Source organism: Pseudophryne corroboree, chromosome 4 (genome assembly GCF_028390025.1).
Source record: "Pseudophryne corroboree isolate aPseCor3 chromosome 4, aPseCor3.hap2, whole genome shotgun sequence".
Taxonomy (NCBI): domain Eukaryota; kingdom Metazoa; phylum Chordata; class Amphibia; order Anura; family Myobatrachidae; genus Pseudophryne; species Pseudophryne corroboree.
The window spans coordinates 440385216-440406906 of record NC_086447.1 but is presented as its reverse complement, the minus strand read 5'-3'; the positions used below and the strand labels follow the sequence as shown (position 1 = coordinate 440406906).

At 43.5% G+C, this 21691-nt stretch overlaps 1 pseudogene; it reads left to right on the top strand.

The window, feature by feature from the left end:
- The first annotated feature begins 455 nt into the window (after positions 1–455).
- LOC134912425 (5S ribosomal RNA) lies at positions 456–574 on the top strand (annotated as a pseudogene).
- Positions 575–21691: the final 21117 nt, after the last annotated feature.

The following is a 21691-nucleotide window of genomic DNA, read 5'->3' as shown; positions in this document are numbered from 1 at the left end:
CTTTCTATAAGGATAATACAAGGGAGTGTAACCCGGTGTTGATCTCTGCAACATTTATTATTATTATTTTTTTTGCCTTTATCCTTTGTCTTTACTCCTTTCTTGTGGGAATCTGTCTGCATATTTGACCTTATTGCCTTGAGCAATTAAATATACAGATCTGACAGATACAGGGATACAAAATTCCTTATCTCTCTACATTTTGTCTAATTTTTTTCATTTGTGCACTCTCTCATCCATGAATAAAGGACTGTCCTCTGCAATGCGTGTTACAGTAACAGAGGCTTCCTAGTGGACAGCAGAAGCACAGTATTTTACAAATCCTGATTCATCAGATCTAATACTTACCTTATCTCTCAACACCTCATACCTACCCTGAATTTCTAAATAATCCTTTTCAAACACTCTCTCATCCAATTGGGTACTCCTGTACGCAAACAGATGTTCCCCTAACTATCTACAGTCCTACCACGCTGGATATGCCCAATCTCATCTGATATTGGAAGCCAAGCAGCGTTGGGCCTGGTCAGTACCAGAAAGGGAGACTCTCTGGGAATACCAGGTACTCTAGTATCAAGGGACATCACAACCCATTGATGCACCCAGGAAAGCAGAAGTGTACTATACTTCTTTCATAACCAGAATACCTAGGCGATAACACACTCTCATTGCCCATTCGATGGTTACAGATGGGCAAAAGCAGAAGTGACTGGTTCTGTAACACTTTTCTATATCTCTTTTTTTGAATAGAAGTGGGGCAAAACTAAATACATAATTGCAATAATCTTCTACTGCCTTGAATACTGATACCATATCATGTTAAATGTTTACTCAATTGGCTACCCTGAAGGAGTTTGGAGTCAGAAAGCCGGTTTTCTGTTTTCTCTCTTATGAGCATATATATATAAATCTCATAAGTTGATAGAGAGAACTAGAAAATAGAAATTTTCGCTTTGATAAACGTCATATATTGATACTCACCTAAAATACAGTGGGTCTGCATAGAGGCAATCTGCCACCTAACTGATAATGAGTGAGTAACATATTTATTCTTGATTTAATTTCTTTTTAACAAATTGTTGCCTTATTGAAATTATAATGTTATCGTCTGCTTAGAATATTAAAAGTTAAGCTTTAAATTCACACTTATTGTGTACTTTATATCCGCAATATATTTACATCAATTGATTTAAAGTGTGCCCCAGAAAGACAATAAAACAGTCTTTTTTTGCTTCTTCCCAAATCCCCCCCCCCCCCAATACATTGTATGATGGGCTTGTGTGACTCCTCAGAATTTTGTGGGTTTAACAAAACAACAGCTGGATGGGCTGGTGCATGCTGATGCGACCAGAACATTTAAATGTCTCCTCTGGTGCCTAGGGAAAAAGTTGGACTATTCACTAAGTTAGGATTTTGATAATTACTATTTTATTACCTTTAATGTGCAATTGCCCTTCAAATCCAGAACCTTAGAAACCTAGTGTAGCCAGGGATGACAACAGCTGAGTGTTAAATTAATGTCAGCTTAAGTAATAAGAAGGAGACTCTGGGTCTCCACTGTTATGAGTGATGCATTTGGCTTCCATGGCTTGAGTTCTCCAAAGGCTGAAAAACTCACCATGGTGCAGATAGGGAAGAGTAGCAGGTAAATCAGGTGCTGTCAGTCTGACCTGTAAATGATTGAGTAAGAAAAATTAACAGACGCCTTAAAACAGAGGTTCTCAAACTCGGTCCTCGGGGGCACACACAGTGCATGTTTTGCAGGTAATCCAGCAGGTGCACAGGTGTATTAATTACTCACTGACACATTTTAAAAGGTCCACAGGTGGAGATAATTATTTCACTTGCGATTCTGTGAGGAGACCTGCAAAACATGCACTGTGTGTGCCCCCGAGGACCGAGTTTGAGAACCTCTGCCTTAAAATATAACAGATCCCAAGTTATCAGCAATAATGGCCGTTGGCTAAGGAGTCTGCTATCTACCTAATTGAGACAAAAAGTCCCCGTGTGCAGAAAGAAAAGTGTAGACCGTGTCTATAATTGACACTTGATACAAACTATAGGGACTTCAAATGTTAAAAATAACTTTACTATAACAATATACAGTAATTGGGCCATTAATAATACCCATGTGTTTAAGCTTGTCATTTCCAGAACAAACATTACTATGTAAAAAAACAATTGTCTAAATCAACCATATGTAACATAACACACCCCAGTGCTTATAGTCAGCCTCTATGCAATGGCTTTATATTGATAAGATTGTGTAGACCAACCTGTGTACCTTGTGTTAGTCTGAAAATGATTGATGAGACTTGGAACCAACAGGCAACAGAGTTGTGGAGACTGTAGTAATCCCCCTGGCGGGAGGAGGTCCTATGATTAAGAGCTCATGTTGAATGCAGAAGAGCTGGCATGCTGATAAACCTTGTGTAGGATTCAATACTGCCAAAAGTGGGGTGAGGTAACCAAATGTGCAGTATAACCCCCAGCCAGGGGGATCTATGGGTTGATGAAAGCTCTGTCTGCTTTGTCCTCTTGTGTGTCCTCATGTTATAGCCCAAAATAGCAGTTGGTTAATTTAGCATCTTCCACCATCTCAGTATACCAGTCCAACACTTGAAACAGGTAACTGTGTCAGGAAATTATCCAGGGCTTCAGCTGGATGCTCAACAATTGCACTAGAAGTCAGTGCAAAAGAAAGCAGGTGCTATTGACGCATTTATCTATCGATAATAGTTCCCTCAAAGGGAAGACCTGCTAGTGAGGTAAGAGTGCAGATATGTGATTGCCCATACTGAGAGACATTCAGACACATGCCCTGGGTCCTTTAGAGTTATAATATTGAGGTCCATGTGACCAAGGGCTGTCCTCCTGAAGGAAGAAATATAATAAAACTATGTTTTAGTTCATCAGAGAGATGGTCTGGTACCCATGACTTTATGTAAAATAAAGCACACCAGTATGGCATTTTTATGCCTGTGTCTACATAGAATGTACTTTGATTTTTTTGTTTGTAAATAAAACACCTCAGCAAGCTTTGTCTCAATGGTCCTGATTCGGATTTGGAAGCAAGTCAGAAGAAGCACATACAGTAACTTTGTCAAGAAAAAATCTGCTTTAAGCGCCTAAAATTAATAATGTCTAGTTTAAAGAACACCCAAGCGCTGCCAAAAAAGCACTGTGTATGTGCCTTAGATGTGTGTACAATAGAAAGAAAAGGAGAAAGGCTGCGCTTATGATGTTATTGTTTAACCATGTTTATGGAGAGCTGACAAACAAGGTTAATATGTAAAAGGTTATTTATTTATTTATTATAATAACACACCAATATAAAACATGTACACAATGTATAAAAAAAATTTATAAAATTATGTATACTCTGAAAAACTGTGTATATTTTCTATAAACAGTATCCACAGAATAAACCTACTACTCTAATATATAAGGTGTTAGATCAGTACAATTTAAATTAGTGATACTGGTTAGAAATGTAACATTAATGTAGCTGCTCACTAAAAATGTATCACTCCAGGGATATAACCACTGTGTAGGCAATGAAGAAACGTCAGACTTTATATAAGAGCAGAGGCAACATGCACTTAGTTGCTAATGGATAGTGGAAGTCCCGGCAACAATTAAATGACAATTGTTAGAAAAGTATAAGGTTACCTCTCCTGGGCTAATAACACCGAGCGTCCTCGGTGGAGTCCTACTATAGCCCAATAATTGTATTGATGAGGGAGAGGAAATAAAGCACAATTGCTCTGGCAGAGGCTGCTCCTTTGTAGTAAACGGCGTCCTTATGGGGAATATAGAAGGCATTCCTATAATCTCCAGAGGGCTGGTGAAAATCCTTACTTAGATGAAGGAGAGAGAGGTGTGCCATCCGATAACACCAATTGGAACTGCCGCTGATAGCCGCTAATAGCTGGAAGCGCCGTGTAGTAGCGCTGGATGGAGCCGCCGTTAATTACGGGGAAAGTCATCTGGCGGAGAGTAGGGGATTCCGCGTGGGTAATAGAAGCCACTAGCAGCGGAGAGAAGGTGCTGTACAATAGCGCTAGCCGGAGCAGCCACCAGTGGTTAGTGAAGTCCTCTAATAATGGCAGGGAGCATCCCCTTGGATGAGCAGTACCGGTGGTAATGAATTCGGTGATCAGAGTATAAAGTGGGAGTCTAATGCGTTTCGTCATGAATCATGTGACTTTCTCAAAGGAATACCTCCTCTAAGGCATTTCTCAGTATTTATAGCAGTTGTGTAAGTAAAGCCAGGTGAGGCTCATACATAATAAACAGGCAATTAAGAAAAAAAAGAGAGTAATTTCTCCACAACATAGAAACATCGAATTTGACGGCAGATAAGAACCACATGGCCCATCTAGTCTGCCCATTTTTTTATCCTTTAGGTAATCTCAACCCTTTTTGAACCTTAATTCTTTGTAATGATATTCATATGCCTATCCCAAGCATGTTTAAATTGCTCTACAGTCTTAGCCTCTACCACCTCTGATGGGAGGCTATTCCACTTATCCACTACCCTTTCTGTGAAATAATTTTTCCTTAAGTTTCCCCTGAACCTGCCTCCCTCCAGTTTCAGTGTATGTCCTCGAGTTCTAATACTTCTCTTCTTTTGAAGAATGTTTCCCTCCTGATCTTTGTTAAAACCTTTGGTATATTTGAAAGTTTCTATCATGTCTCCCCTTTTCCTTCTCTCCTCCATACTATACATGTTAAGATCTTTTAGCCTTTCCGGGTAAGTTTTGTGATGTAGGCCATGCAGCATTTTAGTTGCCCTTCTTTGTACACTCTCTAATGTATTTACATCCTTCTGGAGATATGGTCTCCAGAACTGGACACAGTATTCCAGATGAGGCCGCACCAATGACCTATACAGTGGCATTATTACTTCTCTTTTCCTGCTACTGATTCCTCTCCCTATGCAACCAAGCATCTGACTTGCCTTTCTCATTGCTTTATTGCATTGCTTTCCTGCCTTTAAGTCACTTGAAATAGTGACTCCTAAATCCCCTTCCTCCTCAGTAGTATCCATTATAGTACCCTTGATACTATATTTAGCCTTTGGGTTTTTGAGACCCAAGTGCATGATTTTGCATTTTTTATCATTAAACTGTAGTTGCCATGTTCTTCACCATTTTTCAAGCCTAGCTAGGTCATCAATCATTTGTTTTATCCCTCCTGGTGTGTCTACCCTGTTGCATATCTTTGTATCATCTGCAAAAAGGCATACTTTCCCTTAAATACCATTTGCAATGTCACCAACAAAGATATTAAAGAGCACTGGTCCAAGTACAGATCCCTGGGGTACTCCTTTGGTAACATTTCCCTCCATAGATTACACTCCATTTACTACAACTGTCTGTTTCCTAACCTGCAACCAGGTTCTTATCCATTTAACTATTTTATAATCCAAGTAAAAAAAGTCGATAAGATTTGTTTGGCATGATCTCCCACCAGTAAATACATGCTGTTTTGGATCCTGTAAGTTGTTTGAGTTAAGATATTCCACAACTCTTTCTTTTAGTAGTTTTTCCATTACTTTCCCTACTACTGATGTAAGGCTTACTGGTCTGTAGTTACTTGCTTCTTCCTTGCTTTCACTTTTGTACAGTGTAACTACATTCACTCTTTTCCAGTCCTCTGGAATGGCACCTGTATTTAGTGACTGGTTAAATAATTATGTTAATGGTGCCACCAGCACATCTTTTAGCTCTTTTAGTATCCTTGGGTGTATCCCATCTGGCCCCATTGGTTTATCCACTTTTAGTTTTGAAAGTTCAGTTAGGATCTTCTCCTCTGTAAATGTACTTTCATCTACCTTATTTTTATGAATGTCCTTGCAACATAACTGGGGCCCCTTCCCTTCTCCTTCTGTAGTAAATACTGAGCAAAAATAATGATTTAGGTGATCTGCTATTGCCTTGTCTCCCTCCACCAAATTCTCACTCTCTGTCTTAAGTCTTATTATTCCTCCATTTGATTTTCTCCTTTCATTTATATACTTAAAAAAGTTTTGCCCCCTTTATCTACTGACTGGGCCATTTTCTCCTCAGCTTCTGCCTTTGCATGTCTGATCACTTTCTTAGCATCCTTCCATCTGTCAAGATACACCTCTTTGTCATTATTATTTTGAGTCTGTTTGTATTTCCTAAAAGCCATCTTTTTTGCTTTCACACTAGTTGATACTTCTTTTGTGAACCACACTGGCTTCCTTTTCCTGGTGCTTTTCCTAACCCTTTTGATACAAAGGTCTGTTGCCCTTAGTATTGCACTTTTCAGTTTTTCCCATCTCTCCTGCACCCCTTCCAAGTTCCTCCAGTGCGCCAATGAATCACTTAAACATCTCCCCATTTTTGCAAAGTCACCATTTCTAAAATCCAACACCTTTGTTTTTGTGTGACAGGAGTTGGATCCTGTTTTTATACTAAACCATACTGCTTGATGATCACTGGATCCCAGGTGCTCACCCACATATATGTCTGATATCCTGTCACCATTTGTAAGAATTAAATCTAATATTGAGTCTTTGCGAGTGGGCTCCCTCACCAATTGCTTGAGAGATGCTCCCTGTAAGGAATTTAGAAATTTGCCACTTGTAGCTGAACTTGCAAAGGACCCCTCCCAATTTACATCAGGTAAATAAAAGTATCCCACGATTATGACTTCTCCCTTTAAAGCCATTTTAGAGATGTCCAACAATAGGTTCCTGTCCAAATTCTGCCCCTGGCCTGGTAGTCTATAGATCACCCGGATGCGAATAATGTCCTTCTCCCCAGTTTCCGTGGTGACCCAAAGGGCCTCAGTTTTGTCCTCAACATTTTGTATTAAAGTAGCATTTATGCTTTTTTTCACATACATTACTACCCCTCCTCCTATTCTTCCTAGTCTATCCTTCCTAAATAAATTGTATCCTGGCATAGCTATGTCCCAGTCATGATTCTCATTGCACCATGACTCAGTAATTGCGACAATATTCAGGTTATCCCTTGTCATTATCGCAATTAGCTCTGGAATTTGGTCTCCTAAGCTCCTAGCATTAGCACACATAGCTTTAAGAATTTTGTCTGTGCATCTGTTATTAGTAGCCATATCCAGACAGTACAAAAAAATGACAAGTTTAAAGTTGAAATTACCTGTTTGGTGATGTTGTTCAGTGTCCCCCCCCCCCCCCCACACACACACACACTATTCAGGAATAACACTCTGTCCTTTACACCATGACTACGCCTCAGTAAATGAAAATATATAGTACACCTGTCCACAATGGCCAAATGGTCAAAGGAGGTAAACACCAGGCAGCATGCAGTAATAAACTGTCTCACTGAACAACTTCCCCACACATGCAATGCCAATTCCAAGCAATTCATTACATCAAGAACATACATGAGTTTGCATAATAGAGAACTGTAGTGAGCAGATTGGGGATGTCTTTTCTTAGTTTAAAAGACAGATAATATGCATAAGATGAATTACATACTTTTGAGGCATTAAGGCAGTCCATATGTCATAGTTTTGGTGTGTTGTTTTCCTTCTGTTTTCCTTCGGTTTAACGCAGGTATAATGCTAATATTATAATAACACTTTTATGTCAGCACTTCTATGAAAGCACTACCAGCCGTATACTAGACTTTAAATAGGAACAATTTCCATGTGAATGCAATGATTGCTAACTCCACCCAATACAATCCCCCTTTAAAGCTAAGGCCATAAATTAGCTTAGACAAACAGGCATTACATACCAATAAGGCAGCCAACTAAATCTTTACAAATAACAAAAAAAACAAAACCTTTTTCAATGTACCTATGTAATACAACACAGCTATGCCACACAATCCTATTTCATTTGCATTCGATGGTAGTAATGATAGTTCAATGTACCTATGTAATACAACACAGCTATGCCGCACAATCCTATTTCATTTGCATTCGATGGTAGTAATGATAGTTCAATGTACCTATGTAATACAACACAGCTATGCCACACAATCCTATTTCATTTGCATTTGATGGTAGTAATGACAGTTCAATGTACCTATGTAATACAACACAGCTATGCCACACGTCCTATTTCATTTGCATTCGATGGTAGTAATGATAGTTCAATGTACCTGTTAATGAGAAGGAGAAGGAGTGATGAGAAGTCAGTTCACAATCGATAACAGCTGATGATATAACTTAACGCAGGTATAACTCTGTATTATAAATAACACTTTTATGTCAGCACTTCTATGGAAGCACTAACAGCCGACGGCTACCAGCCGTATATAGCCTATATATATAGCCTATATAGTTTTAAATATCTGTAAGGTTTAATCCTTAGACATATATAAATAAATAGATATATATATAAACTTATATATGAAAAAGAGGTGCAAACATGAATTAAGAGTATGTCAAGCAAATATACAAACTACAAACAGCTGCAGCACATAAGTGATGGAAAAAAAACACGCCTTTGGCATTAATATCCTGATACTTTAAAAGAACTATATACATCTTTAAAGTTATTTAGGATTATTTAATTTAGTTAATTCAATACATTTCCCCACTGATAGATTCAATGAACTAGGGAGTGATTTTACATTTACCAGGGAAAATAACCTGGTTTTACCATAAAGCTAGGAATGAGTCACGGACGTATATACTAAATTAATTATAAAAAATCCGAAGTAGGTGTCCTGCGGATTCAATTGCACATGAAGTGGTACTTTAGATTAGAAGGTACTGAAGAAAGCACAGAGCCAGGGAAATCTCCACATTCAAAATGTAATATTTGCACCTATATGAAAGAATCACACATGAAACCATCGGGCCAGGGATCGGATCCCCACAATCAAAAGCTCCAAAACTAAGGACCAGTCATACAGAGACTAAACATATACGACAATAAAGGAACACTATAATCATAATTTATATATTTTAACAATGGAAGTATTAAATAGTGGATTAAATCCACTGCTGAATGATTAGGTTGATGGAAAAGAGGAAGGGAAGAGGGAGGAACTAATAATATAAGGGGACATAAGTAAGATATAGGAAACCAACCAATTGGAATTTTATGGAAAAAATCTTCTAATATGGTTTAACAATAACGCCATAAGCGCAGCCTTTCTCCTTTTCTTTCTATTGTACAGTAACTTTGTGTCTTGACCAAACCATGGCTCCATGCAACAAGGAGAGGAAATACTGTACATTTATATTTTTTCTGTGCAGGGTAAATTCTGTCTGCTTTTGTATGTAGCCCACAAATGTTAGCCAGCTTTATTTTATTTTATTTTCAAAAAGGTTTTATTAGTCGATTTACAGTCATACACAAAGTTAGAATGTTGCACCAGAACAGTAAAAATTACGGTACATATAATAACCCAGAAAAGGAATTATCTAGCAAGCAGGCGAGTAAATCTTTTTTTTTAAATTAAGTAAGCAAGATGACAGAACTAGTGTATGAAAATAGAGAGTCCCTCAGGCTTATGGTGTGTCTGACCAGCCTAGGGGAGTGAGAGAGTGGAAAAGAAAAGAGACAGGAAGAAAAAAAGAACGAGATCGAGAACAAAGAGAGAAAGAGAGAGAGGAGGAGGAGAGGGGTCCAGGTGGCGGGGTCCGGGCAGTCAACACAAAAAGAAGGGAAGGTAACTTAGTTAGCTACAGAATTTGGAGGGGGCATTTTAAGCAGCTAGCCAAGGTAACCAGACTTTGTCAAATGCCCCGGTAGACTGCCTAATGATATTGGTCATATATTCCATTTTATACACGTACCAAATGTAAGAGATGACGGATTGCACGGATGGTGAAGTGGGAGATCTCCAAGCTTTGCTATTTGGCATATCGTAGCGGTAACCACATGACGCAATAGCTTGTTCTGGTGTTTAGTTAAGGTTGGGAAGTCTAGAGGCAGTAGGAAGTATTTAGGGTCCAGGGGGATAGGGGCAGCGAATAGGCACGAGAGAAGTCGAACAACGTCTTTCCATAAAGATACTAATTTCGGACAAGTCCACCATATATGCATGTATGTCCCTTCAGCAGCGCAACCCCTCCAACAACTGTCTGTAACATCGGGGTGCATCGCCTTTAAACGAGAAGGTACATAATACCAACGGTATAACAGTTTATACACATTTTCCTTTATCCTAACACAGATAGAACTGGAGGACGCGTTACTCCATATTTCTCCCCATTCCTCCTCATCCAAAGTGACACCCAAATCCCTCTCCCAGGCCAACTCTCTGCTATCCTTGGGAGCTGCAGAGCCCTGCAATAGCAAAGCATAGAGGTCAGAGATAAGACCTTTCGTGGAAGAGCGTCTCAGACATATATTTTCAAGAGTGGTAAGAGGCCTAGAAGAGAGAGTGGTATGAACCCCGGAGTGGAAGTGTCTAAGTTGAAGGTGTCTAAAAAATTCACTATGAGGGAGAGAGTATTGAGTCTGAATCTGGGTGAACAAAGGAAAAGGTGTGCCAGAGGTGATGTCACTGAGGAAGTAGACGTTCCCCTGTTTCCAGAGTGAAAAAGCAGATTTAACCATACCCGGCGGGAAGGCAGGGTTATGGAACAGAGGTATAAGGGGAGATGGGTTAGGGGCCAATTGTAATTTCCTTAGCACGAGATCCCACAGAGAGTGGGCCACCACTGGGTAAAGTGAGGTGGCACGAGGATAGGTCGATCTCGGAAGCCATAAGAGGGAAGAAAGTGTGGAGAGTCCCAGCTCACCGGCCTCAAAAGTTATCCAAACCTTGTCCGTCCCAAAACCACACCACTGAACACAGGAGGCTATTTGAGCTGCATAGTAATAGTATTTAAAATTGGGGATGCCTAAGCCTCCGCACCAAGAAGGCTGTTGTAACAACGAGAGTTTAATTCGAGGGTGTTTATTGGCCCAGACGAATTGGGAAGTTTGGTGCTGCAAGAATTTAAAGACGTAGGAGGGAATTTAGATCGGGAGCGTTTGGAAAAGGTATATAATCCTAGGGAGGATATTCATCTTTACAGAATTGGCACGACCAATCAATGAAATGAAATAGGAGGACCAGGTTTGGAGAGCCAAACGAATTTGGTCTAAAAGTCGCGGAAAGTTCGCCTGAAAAAGTTGGTGGTGTCTGTGGGTAAGGTAAATTCCTAGATATTTAAGTTTACGGTTATGTCAGGAGAATGGGAATGTCGATTCAAGTTGTGTCCTAGACGCAGGGGTAATATAAAAATCAAGTACTTCTGTTTTAGTAGTATTAATCTTATAACCAGAATATTGTGAATATAGGTCTATAGGAGAGGAGGAAGTGAAGATGTTGGGTTAGTAAGAGAAACCAATACATCGTCAGCATAAAGTGCAATTTTATATTCCGCCTGGCCGATTAGAACCCCCTTGATATTCGGGTTGAGACGAACCCTGGCCGCTAAAGGCTCCATGACGAGGGCAAAAATCAAGGGTGAGAGCGGGCATCCTTGTCTGGTTCCATTAAATATCCCAAAGCTTGAGGAAGTAACCCCATTGACAGACACCCGCGCTGAGGAGTTGCGATACAATGCTGAGACACCATCATAAATCTTACCGGAAAAGCCCATGCGTTGAAGAACGGAGAAGGCGAAAGGCCACGAAATGCAGTCAAATGCCTTCTCCGCGTCCAAAGCTAATAACAGGGAAGAGGACTTATGCCGATGGATAGAGTGGATAATATCAATGGCCCTTCTAGTATTATCCGAGGCCTGACGGCCTGGAATAAATCTGACCTGATCGGGATGTACTAATATAGAAAGAAGGGGGGCCAATCTCAAAGCTAGGATTTTTGAGTAAATTTTCAAATCGACATTGAGCAGTGAAATAGGCCTATAATTGCCACACTGGGTGGGGTCTCTGTCAGGTTTTGGGATCACAACAATATCAGCTTGAGTGGTTGCCGGGGCGAAGGATGCACCCCCAAGATCTGGTTAAAGAGGGCAGTAAGGTGAGGGGCCAGAACTTTAGCGAAGTGTTTGTAATAGTGCGCCGTGAAACTGTCAGGGCCGGGGGCAGCTGAGGGCCGCATAGACTTCACGGCTGTTAACGTCTCCTCTACTGAGATATCCCGATTCAGTTTATCTAATTGGGCTGTGGAGATGCTCGGGTGAGGGGTCGAGGACAGGTAGGAGTGTAGTCTTCCTGGGTCGAGAGAAGGGGAGTGCGTTGGGGTCGGCAAATTATAGAAAGAGCTGTAGTAATCCTTAAACTCTTCGACCATTTGTTTAGGGTCATAGGTGAGATCACCCAAGGTTCGGGAATACAATTTGTCAACTGCGCCACCCGCATGTTTACGTCACAGTTTATTCGCCAGTAGAGAATCAAATTTGTCCGCTTTATCATAGAACTTCTGATTCAATCTACGAAGAATAAAAGCTGCATGACGGGACAAAAGCGCGTTCAGTTGGCCTTGTAAGTTAGTCAATTGTGCAAGTAAGGCGGGGCAGGGATTTGACTTATGTTGGGTGGCTAGGGTAGTGATTTGCGATTCTAGCAAGTGTATCTCCTGCGTCGCTTTTTTGCGAAGCGAGGAGGTCCGTGCCATGAGAAGACCCCTCAAGGTGGCCTTATGAGCCTCCCAAATAATACCAGAAGAGATGTCAGGTGTGATATTTTCAGCAAAGTATTGTTCTATCGCCATTTTTATTTCTGCGGAGACTGACGGGTTAAGCAACAGAGATTCATCGAATCGCCATTTGCGAACCGTGTGTGCAGAATGATACAGGTCAATGAGAATATAAACACCAGAATGGTCAGTCCAAGTGAAAGGGGTTATTCCCGCATCAGTAATTCTAGAGGCAATGGAGGAAGAGATGTGTAGCATATCAATCCGGGTGTAGTGCTGGTATGGGGCCGAGTAGTGGGTATAGTCTCTGGCGACCGAGTGGCAGAGACGCCACGAGTCTCAGAGGTCATGAAATTTAAGGGAGGCTGCGAGCGTGCGTGAGGCTCTAGAGGCGAGGGGGGGCCAGTCCTATCTAATATGGGGTCAAGAATAGTATTAAAATCCCCACCCAATACGATGTGACTCTATGCAACTTTGCCAATGTGACGGAAAAGGGAGTGGAAAAACTGAGGTTGATCTTGGTTAGGAGCGTATACAGAGATAAGTGTCAGGATTTCAGAACGGAGTGTACCAATAACCATCAAGTATCGACCGTCTGGATCCGCTACAGTTTTGCTATGTGTAAATGGAATCAGGGCCGGTTCAAGGCCGCTCTGCGCCCCGGGCAGGAAATGGGGCGTGTCCTAATACAGGGGCGTGGTCAGTTACGCCCCCTGTACATTACTAGCGCCACTTGAATGCTGAGCGGTGCGCGATGACGCCATTGCGCACCGCACAGCAAAAGGTCCTCTCCACGAAGTTCCCTTCACAGGAGGCGGGGACACAGCGGGCCGGGCAGCGGGCAGCGGAGGTGGACGGGGGACACAGCGGGCAGCATTGGCGGATCTTGCCACGGTGCGGCGCCCTCCGGATGGCGCCAGCGCCCTCCGGAAGGCGGCGCCCTGGGCAAAAGTCCTGCTTGCCAGTGGCAAGATCCGCTACTGAATGGAATGTGACGATTAATTAAAATTGCAACCCCACGTTTTTTACAGCCTGCTGAGGCGAAGAAAGTTTGTGTAAATTGCTTACCACGGAGTTGAGTATGGGAGCCCGTAAGGTGAGTTTCTTGGAGAAAAACTACGTCAGCCTTCTCACGTCTACAGGCACTCAGGAGCACCATCTGTTTTTTAGGGGAATTGAGGCCGTTTACATTAACGGATAATATCTTTAGGGGCATGGTGGCCTGGGGAAAAATATCTCATTTAGAATCATAAAAAAGGGGGTACAAAAACAAAGGCCTCCAGGGGTCAAGCTACCCATAAAAGAGCGATGGCCAATATAATGGATACCCGGAACCCACCACAAGGACAATGGGAAAAAAAGGATTTGAGGGAAAAGAAGGCCACAGAAGGAAAGCAAGGAGGAGCAAGAAGAGAGAAGAAAAAGCCCACTCGGGCAGAAAGCCTGTAACAACGGGGCCTTTAACAGGACCGCCAAACAAAGGAAAAATATAATCTATAAAATAATCAAATAAGGGAGCATTAGGGTAGTGGCACGCACCAACACAGCAGGTTGGCGGCCTAACCTAGAACAAAATGGCCGAGGCCAAAAAAGTATGCGACATGAAGACAAACCTGTGTCAGGAAGGGAGGGAAGGGAGAGACAGAGAGAGAGGGGGGGGGAGAGAGGGAAAAGGAAAAAAAAGAAAAAATAAGGAGGTTGAGGGGGGGGGGGTTGAGAAGGAAGGGGAGGGGGGCATCAAAGGGGGCAGTGAAGCAGCAGAATGTGGTCCGTACAATAGGCTAACAACGGACCATACCACAAAACGACGTCAACTTTTGACCGGGAACCTAAAGGCAACAGTTAGAAACGTAATGGGTGAAGCATCCGCAGGACCATCATACAGAGTGCCTGAGATAAACCAAGGGGGTCCACTGAGCAGGGACCAAGTCAACCCGCTCCGAGGGGGCCCTCAGCGTTCAAAAAATCTGTTATCAGAGGATATATAACATTAACAGCATTATATCAAGTCAACAAAGAGAAAAAGAGAAAAAAAAACCACATCCACAAGGAGGTCTTGAAAATAAAGGACGGACAGTCTAGTCCAAGGGGGGCCTCCAGCAGGTAGATGTAATGGCACAATGAAAACAATGGAAGAGGAGAGGGTGGGAGATCAGGGGGGAGCATCATCTTCGTCCCCATGACGAGACACTCTCATCCAGTCCGGCTGGGGTGGACGGGGTCGTTGTGATTTCGGAGAAGCTGATTGGTCTACAGAAGAGGACAATGATTCTGGGAGAAGGCCAAGCTTGTGAAGCAGTTCCTGCCCTTGTGGCAGGGTTTTAATTGCATAATTGGTGCCTTTAAGAGAGAACTGTAGTTGGAAGGGGAATCCCCGGCGATATCGGATCTGGTGCTGGCGTAGAAGCCTAGTGATCGGCTGGAGGTCCCGCCGCTTCTGGATGGTCGAGGGCGCCAGGTCTTGGTAAATCTGCAACTGCATGCCTCGGAAGACTATGTCAAAGGAGTCCCGGACGGAGGCAATTATCTTTTCTTTCGAGCGGTAATAATGGAGACGGGCTATAATGTCCCGGGGAGGTTGGGATGTTGACGGTTTGGCCCGCTAGGCCCTGTGTGCTCTATCAAAGAAGCAATCCTCATCAGACAAATCCGGGACCAAATGCTGGAAAAGGTCTTTCAAGAAGGAGGGCAACGTGGATCTCTGAACTGATTCCGCCACATTACGTGTCCGCAAATTATTGCGAAAGGACCGGTTCTCTTGGTCTTCTTGGCGCTCCTTCAGGGTCTCCATTTCAGCATGAAGCCTTGAGAGCTCGTGGTCCAGACGCAGTTGCGAGCGGCATAAATCGTCTGTCTTCGTTTCCAAGGCATCTGTACGATTTCCAAGCAAGGCAATCTCTGATTTGATGTCCAGGACCGCCTTGGACAGTTCCTGTTTGAAGGCTGTTTGCACCCCCTCCAAGAGGCCAGACATCACTGCCTGTATCTGAGGGTCAATACCCAACTCCGAAGATCGCGGGGATGAAGGAGTCTCCGGAGAGTGTGCCAGGCTCTGGGAACCCTTAGTCTTGCCACCAAAAAAAATTGTGGGTGCTTGGGGAGCCTTCTTGTTCCTTTGTGACATAATGAAAGCGGGTGGGGGAGAGGTCTATCCTCTCCGGTAAAGATGTAAAATAAAGGGGAAAGGAGCAGGGAGGTAAAGAGTAGTAGTTGACACAGGAGAGCTATGAGGCGGTCATCATCACGGTCATGAGGAGCACCAGGGCCAGGACGTGGAGATGGCAAAGACAAGAAGAGTATATCGCTGCTGTAGCGGCTGTAATACAGAGTTGGAGCTGCCGCATCTACTTTCCGACGCACCCCTGTAGTAAAGTGTATTGGAGATCCTCAGGACTCACCCAGTAGGGGGCAGGAGGTAGTGGGCCCCGGTCAAAGACCAGCCAGAGACTGGGGTACCCGGCAGCAACCTCCGGGGACAAGGATCCTTCAATCACTGCCCCACCGAGCGACACCCAGGTCCCGTGTGAGTCACAAAGGCGTCTGCAGCTCCGGTCTCTGAGAGGTAGGGGTCAGCAACCAGGGGGCCCTCCACTGGATGCAGGAGTGTGTGTAGTGGATCCAGGTACCACATATGCAGCCACCAGGATCACGTCAGGCAGCAGACAGGTATATCCAGCATGAGTTCTGTGATTCCAAGATGGCCGCTGCAGCTTACAGGAGACGGTCCCCTCACAGATGCACTCCGCTCTGGTGTCCCCCCCTGGCAGGAGTCCCAGCTGATGGAGCCCTCAAGGGGTCAGGGAGGCTGTCAGGCGGTGGAGGGATGTCGGGGGAAGATCCACAGCCCCGCTGTGCGTGATCGAGCGGCGCCCGCCTCCCGGAGCTCAGGAAGCGGGTAAGCGCTGCACTCTAGTCCCCGGACCCTCGGCGCGCCTAGGCCGCAACCTGCAGGGACTGAACAAGCAGTCCTCCGGCTCCGGGATCGTCAGCGGCCAGCACAGGGGATGTCCAGGTATAGTGTGGGAGCATGGGGGATGATATGCAGGGCTGTTAGTACCTATAGGGCGCTTTTAAACAGGGTTGGAGTCAGAGCCCTGTTCAGATGCGTCCTTTCCCTATTACCGCTAGGCCACGCCCCAGCCAGCTTTATTTTTACACTGCAATTTAGATTTCAGTTTGGACACACACCACCCAAAGCTAAATCTCTCTGCACATGTTACATTTGTCCCGGGTGGCACTCATTATACCAGCTGTCGGGATCCCAGCGCTCAGCATACCGGCGCCAGGATACCGACCACCACTGACAACGTTTCTCCCTCTTGGTGTGTCCACGACACCCCTGGAGGGAGAATAAATAGCGTGGTGCATGTAGCGCGCCACTGTGCCCACAAGGGGCTTTTTTGTACTCACCTCGCTGCTGACATTCCGTCTGTCGGGATCTCAGTGCCGGTATGCTGGGCGCCAGGATCCCGATAGCTGTCAATTCGTAGTACACCCTCTGTCCCACCTGCAGTGCAACATGGTTTTGCCCTGTTGCTTACAATTTTGCTTTGCTTCCGCATCTGAATAACCCCCACTATTTGTACAAGCTGAGGTATGTAGAGGGTTTAAATGGTCAGTAATATTTCAAGAGAGGGTATTCAGCCCTTTGCATTTTGTAACTCTCCATAGATGGACATCACATTGTCATATTTTGGCAACAAACAATATTGCTCATTTCATGCAAAGTAACAGAGCAATGTCTCATAAGTATTAGGATTCAAAAGTTCTGGTAAGACAGGAAACACTACATATGATCAGTAGACATAATTCACTAGTTTGAGAGTCATTACTGATAATTTGGCTGACAAATAAAACATTTATATGAGCCAGCAGCAGAGAACAGTAGGGGGTTAGTCACACAGATGAAAAAAGTAGTGTAAAATAATACTGCTATGCAGCTAAAAATAAACTGCAGAGCTGCAGATCTTAGAAAACATAACATATTTACTTGAAGAACCGAAATATAAGACAGCAACAGGAATTCTTTTCCACACTGTCTTACTTTTATCCAAGAGATCTAAAGAAGCAAAATGAAAATTTCCTGGCATCCTGGGGCAGTAAAATAATCTATGTCTTCTTGTGAAACCGCATCAGTAAGAGGATGGAACAGAAGGCCTTTTGAGAACTATACTATAGTATCAAAAAACATTTTCCCCAGGAATCAGGCTTTTGTTTATGTGTTGAGAATTTTACCGCTGATATCTAAAGAAAAGAACTTCCTTGGTGAAGACAGCAGCCAAAGCTCTGACAACTGCAACAATTGTCTTATATTCTGGCTTCAATGCATCAATGTGTCCGGTGAAAAACTGTTAAGCAAGACAAAACATTTGAAGGGAAATATGCATCGTATTTGTTACAAATGTTATTATTGTATTTAATCAGTTCATTGAAAACTATCATATTAAAATCTCTGCCAAGATAAATTGTCTACAAACATTTGCTCACTTTTCTTCTTAAATTATTTAGCATTTTGAATAGCATATGCCAATTGAAAAGAACTACACACATGTTGTACTCCTTCCTGGCCAATGAACAGTTGTTGTTTTTTATGTTTTGTTTTTTGTACCTGGAACACAAGGGCAAAAGGACTTGTACAAGGTAGCAGATATGGATAAAAAACAAATTCTCCATCAAGTTTTTCAGTGTCATCACATGAGGGGAGATGAAACAAATCTTGGAGATAAAGTGTAGAGAGATAAAGTACCAACCAAGCTGCTCCTATCAATGTTCACACACAACCTGTAACATGACATTTAAGAGCTGATTTGCAGGTACTTTACTCTCTCCACTTTTTCTCTCTCCAAGATTTGATACATCTCCCCCATGGTCAGCACCCTAACCTACAGTACAGAGCTGTTCCTTCTCCAATATCATCTGTTGATCAGTATGCTATAATGATACCAGTAAAGCCAGCTCTGTGGGTGCAGGTGTGACAGGCTCAGCAGTGGGGGCACTGCCGGGCCAGGGCATCATGCCTGCACTGCACGCCCATGATTGCTCCCTCCCCATCCTCACCAATTGTGCTCCCCCTGACACCCCCCCCCCCATCACAAAGCCCCAGCCAGCCAGAGTAGGGAGAGGGTGGTATGGGTTTTGTAGTTTATTTTTTACTGCTCAGACTCTGAGCAGTAAAAAATAAACTACAACTCCCATGAAGCATTGCACTCATTAAAGATGGCCACCACTGGTGCAAGACAGCATATGAGTTGGTGGGGAGGAGAGAGAGTGTGAGTGAGTTAGCATGTGTGTTGCTGCTGCTGTATGTGGTAAGAGGCTAGGGAGCGAAGGGAGATGATTATTTGGTTGAGAGAGATGCAGGGGGGATTGGTGTGCTGAGAGAGATGCAGGGGGGGAGATGGTGTGCTGAGAGAGATGCAGGGGGGAGATGGTGTGCTGAGAGCGATGCCAGGGGGAGATGGAGTGCTGACAGATGCCGCAGGGAGATAGTGTGCTGAGAGGGATGCAGGGGGGTTTGGATGGTGTGCTGGGTGAGATGCAGGGGGAGTTTGCGTGCTGACAGAGATGCAGGAGGAGATGGTGTGCTGAGAGAGATGCAGAGGGAGGTGGTGTGCTGAGAGAGATGCAGGGGGAGATGGTGTGCTGAGAGAGATGCAGGGAAAGTTGGTGCGCTGAGAGAGATGCAGGGGGGATGGTGGGATGAGAGAGATGCAGGGAGAAGATGGAGATGCAGGGGGAGATGGTGTGCTGAGAACGATTCAGGAGAAGATGGTGTGCTAAGAGAGATGCTAAGGGGAGATAGTGTGCTGAGAGAGATGCAGGGGGAGACAGTGCTAAGAGAGATGTAGGGGGAACTTGTACTTTATGTTGAGAGAGATGCAGGGTGGAGATGGTGGCCTGAGTGAGATGCAGGGGGAGATTGTGTGCTGAGGGGGATGCAGGGGGAGATGATGTGCTGAGAGAAATGCAGGTGGACATGATGGTGTGCTGGGAGACGCAGGCGGAAGATGATGGTATGCTAGGAGATGCAGGCGAACGATGATGGTGTGCTGATAGATGATGCAGGTAGAATATGATGTTGTGCTAAGAGATGATGCAGGCGGAGATGGTGTGCTGAGAGACATAGGGGGAGATGGTATGACTGAGAGGCAATGCAAGGGGGAGATAGTGTGGCTAAGAGATGCAGGGGGAGATGAGGGTGTGGCTGAAAGATGATACAGGGGTCAGGGAGTGACACAATGGCCATACATCTGGATAAATTGCTATTGTATGATGATTACATTGTTAATATTGCTACACAAACAGGCATCTTCCATACGATGCAATATACAGACTACATGAATAGTGAATACCAACTGAAGATGTCATTATACCAGGGAGGATACATCTCTTCAGATGTTCCCCATTGTGAGAAACCATCATATAGGTAAGGTGCATATTGAATGGAAAGGAATGTTCCGAGAGTGACGAAAAATGAGTGGTGTGTCATGTTGACATTTTCCATTTTCAGTGACCATGCTCCCTCTGGCAGGTTACCATGCTCATTTTATACATGCTTCTTAGGCTCGCACACGTAGTAAAAAAAAAAAAGAGATTATAGGGGGCGCCATTCCCCATCTTGCCCTGGCCACCAAAGACCCTCGTTACGCGTCTGTTGAGCAACCCCATTTTTTGTGCTGTCACTTTCCATGTGTATGTATTTTTCATATGGACGATAATCCCCAATCATGTTGAAAAGCTGGCTCCAATGAGCACAGCCACCCTTTTTAGAGATTCTACATGCATAGGTGGTGTAACAACCAAAGGCAGATCCAGGGGGTGCCCTGATCGCCCCTTGTAACATACTGTACACACTTTCACCATAGGCACTTCAAATGTTGGCAACCTCCCCTCCTCTATGGGGCTTTGCTGTCAGCCGGCTCTGCCTTCTCACTCACTGAGCTCTGTGAGAGAGGAACCAGACCCAGCTAAGAGCTCCGCCCTGGGAAAAGTGGGAGGTTACAACAGCCGGAAGTGCCCTGGAGATGGTGTGTGTGTGTGTTATAGAGGGTAATTGCCTTGATCAAACCCCCCTCCTTATATTTACTACTAATAAGAACAAATGAAGATTGGGCGCAGATATATTTATACTGTATGTTGCACTTTTAAAAGTTACGTAAACTTTATTCACTGCTGGCTCACAACTTGTGCCAGTGTTTTGAGCTGCCTCATCTAACACTTGTGTTCACTTGAACATGGAAATGTAGATCAAGGACATGCATATCAGAGGCGTCACCAGGTCTGATGCCTGGTTACCCCCATTGTGCACCTGAGGTGCCCTAAATTAAAGGGCTGTGGCATTTGCGGGAATCCCATAACATCACTCAGGGGGCAGCCCAGCATCCCTGGAGATTTCAGGGCTGCCCACAGAGACCAGTTCCTGCAGTGGAGTACACAGAGCTGAATGCTACAGAATAAATATTTTGTGTTCAGAAATAACTGCACAAACTTCACACCAAATGTATGTTGTCAGAAGTAAATCAAATCAACCGGTATAAATACCAACAGGTGCCTTCTGATAGGATCTCTCCACTTGCAGTAACGATGTGCAGGTGATGCTGGTTAATCACACACATCCATTTAAACATAGTGTGTGTACATAGGATTTACTAAAAGCAGCTGAATAGTGGCTGCAAATATATACTAAAAAATAAAAACATCGAGTATAAATATTTAATGATGTCACAAATACTACCAGTATTACAAAGCACATATACAAAGTGTGTATTATACATAATGGTAACAATAAATATATATCAAAACTAACAATACAAATATATTAAAAATAACTCCATATGTACTGTATATCCCTATAACATAGGTACATCCTCCTTCCTATTACATTATAAAATGGTGACTTTATAATCAACAACCATTCATACAGCTATTCCGGATATGGACCGGGAACATGGAGAGGAAAGAGAAAAAAAGATAATCAGAATGCGTTATTATAAGAACCATTTGGTTAATGTTTTCATTTCAAAGAAGGTTCGCATTTCTAGTCTAGCAAGTCTTATTGACCTATCATTAGTTCGCCAATTTGGTTCTCTGTAATAAATCTAGGGTCACAGTTATAT